This window comes from Branchiostoma belcheri, unplaced genomic scaffold (genome assembly GCF_001625305.1).
Source record: "Branchiostoma belcheri isolate BF01 breed outbred unplaced genomic scaffold, Haploidv18h27 scaffold141, whole genome shotgun sequence".
NCBI classification, from domain to species: domain Eukaryota; kingdom Metazoa; phylum Chordata; class Leptocardii; order Amphioxiformes; family Branchiostomatidae; genus Branchiostoma; species Branchiostoma belcheri.
In genome coordinates, this window is record NW_017802836.1 from 605,771 (window position 1) to 609,160 (window position 3,390).

The window sequence follows — 3,390 nt, forward strand, 5'->3', positions numbered from 1 at the left end:
TTGGAGATTATTTATAAAGGACTGTAAGAGAGTCGGTGCTTTGGTCTGGAACAGGTCAGGACTTTTCTTGAGGTTGTTGAGCGGTAAAATTATCCAAAAAAAAAACTCTCGAACTTGACTTTGGTAAAATCTGAAATTGGAATGTTGAGATAATTTGGTCGTGTAATCCTTAGACAAATTGATGACAGAGCCAAAAACACTTGAATAGGATCATTTGTACATGCCTTAAGCTTGTTGCTATTGTGATAAAGTTACTGGTAGTATTTTTATAATAATATATAACGTTAACAACTTAACATCTGTGTCCATAAAATCACCAGGGCCCATAATATGATGCCACCTTGAGAAACAGTGTGCTTTACTGTATTTACATACTTTTGGTATGCACTCCTTCACACATCAAATGTACATACCTAGGGTATGTTGCACTAAGAATATCTTTAAGCACACTATTTCTCAAGGTGGCGATATTATGGACCCTGGTGATATTATGATATGATGTTACATGTACTTAGTAACAAGTTATATGCAATTGTTGTTTCAGATTCTGAATTGAAGTGTATCAAGGAGCTCCAAACCAAGGGAAACGTTTTCAGAGGTACCGTAGTTATGTAGTTGTTTTTTGGCACTAGAACTTGACAACTTGGAACAAATAACAACGAATGGTGGAGGTGTAACAGTGGGGGGGTTATAGGCACTACCAACTGACCTGGCCGAAGGGTCTAGACCTTTTCGGCCGAGTGGTTAGAGCGTCTGACTGGGGCCCGGGAGGTTGTGGGTTCGAACCCCGGCCCGGGACCAGAAGGGTTTTTGCTGGCTCCTCCTGTTTCTTACAGAGGCATTTTGGTCCTGGATTTGAATCCCTCCTCTGTATACACGAAGTGGCATCTCAAGTCACAGTTTCATCAATTTGACACGTTTGCATGCGATGAGGATGGTTTATTTACTATTGATATATACTATTAGATACGTATTTGACATGACATATATGCTTTTATCTTTTATTGCCATATTTAGAAATTATATGAAGTACTTGACGTGTGTTAAAAATTTGTGATTTAGTGTAAAACATTTTGAGTATTGTATCCATCATGTACTGTGTGATTTTAGAACCATGTAAGTATGTACAGTATTCAGGTTTCACTTTGTGGTAACATGACTGTACATACATGTACCTTTTCTTTGCTCCCAGTTCAAACAATTCAGTGTTTTATACCCCATATAGTATGAAATATAATATTTTCAGATGTGACACTGGGTAAAGTCATAATTGAGCTGCAGCTTGATAACTTTGAGTTTAATAACTTTGAGATGGATTTCTCACTTGATTCACTCATTTCAAATTGTTGTCATAATGTTTTTGCCTTTCTGCAGTCGCTTAACTTCTTGAATACCTTAGATATGCTGTGTAGACTATTTCCAAATACTGTTTAATTTCTGTGTATATGAATGAGCTCCATCTGGGTTTTTTTTAATTTCATGAACTGATATTTGGAATGCATTTCATGTGTGTTGTTGGCTCTGATGTTTAAATTGTACCTAGTTGTAATTTAATGGATGTCAATTTGATTGTGATATCTTACATGATATCATGTGTGATAATTTTTCATGTGATTGTTGTTTGGTAATTATGTCATATATTTCTACATGTATGTTTGTTGTTTTTTGTTCTCTTCTTTTGCCTCTGTAACAATATGTTCCATGTGCTCTTTTCCCAACCAAATCAGGTTGATTTGATTTATTGAAATTGCAACAGTGCAATACACGCGGAACAGAGGCAGCTGTTGCTGGTGTTGTGTCCCGCACATAGAAACAAATACAGGATAGACAATTCTCATTTTCACTTGAGTCTAGTGGGGAAAGTCGTGTAAAGTGCCTTTCCCAAGGGCACAAGATCGGTGGCATGTCAGGACTCGAACCCGGGACCTCTTGGTTCTGAGTCGCGCACGCTGCCATTGCCATTTTTAGTACAAATGGATTGTGGTACCTTATATTATGTGATATCTTGTGTGAGATGTATTTTCATGTGATTTTTGTGTGGTCAGAATATTCTCTGATTGTTCACTTTTGGCTGTCACAGCTCTTGTTTTGCCTCACTAACATGTTAACAATGTTCCATGTGCTCTTCCCCTAATCAAAGCAGGTTTTTAATTTTTTTTATTATTATAACAAATTTTGTGAATATTATAATGTCATGCATGTTATGGGAATATTGTTTAAACATTGGTGTATGCAAATTTGGCATGACATTTTTCTGAATGTTTATTTCTTTTACACCCTAGCTTATGGGAAGCTGAGACTGTAACTGACCATGTTCCTGTGTATGCTGTGGGACCTGTCTGCTGTCCTGTGTTCCTGTCCATAATTCCAGGAGGATATTTGGCTGTGTATGTTCCTGAGGGACCTGTCTGTGTTCCTGTCCTATTCAAGAAGGATTTGCCTGTGTGTGTTTCTGAGGGACCTGTCACCTATCTACGAGACAAGAGAACATCGGACCTTGACGTGAGTTGGCCTTTATTTTTAGAACTCTTTCAAAAATGGGGTCTGCATGCCGCAATGCGTAAGCACTCGTCTTAGATTTGAGTAATCCAAAATCGGGTCGTTGTGACTTAATAAAATATTATTAAACGTAATCTTTGCATAATTTATGGGTAAAGCATTACTAGTAAGCCTGCATGAATGAAGCGTAATACCGGGTCGCTGCTTTGCATACTTTTGCGCTTTGACATTTTGCATAATTCGAACTTGAACCTACGTCTGTACGAATGAAGAATAAATCGTGACCGCTGCTTCCAGAATTTAGTGTAAAGCGTGATCGGGACATCCCATGCATGCAGACCCCTAAAATTAAAAATGACAATGAAATATGTTGGAATAAGGCATCTCTGCGATGCTCTGAATTTTTAGTTCCAAACACCTGATTATCCAAACTGGCCCTCTCTTCTATTCATTGTCATTTTTGATTGAAAGAGTTCACATTTCTTATATTAATATCTAGTTTAAGGTTGTGACTAATATTGTTTGCATTTATGGCAGAGAACACAGTACATTTTCCTACTGAGGAAAGCACTTGTAATATTGTCTGTAATTTCATTCTGTATAGTAATGGGATGTTTTCAAAAGCATTTGTGATCAAACTGTTTTCCCTGATATCCTCCTCATTATGATCCACATTGTACAAGCTTTTTGAAAGTTTGGAAATGCTAATTGTCCTTTAGGCCACACCAATTTAATTTGTTGCTTCTCAGATCGCCCTGTCCATTTTTTTCTGATTTGCTATAAAAAAAAATTTTGTTCTAAATTAACTACAAAATGCTCAATGAAAGACATATTTTGGCCCCAACAGTTGCAAAAAGTCCTTTTCTTCCGAGTTCTTCAATGTAACAATGC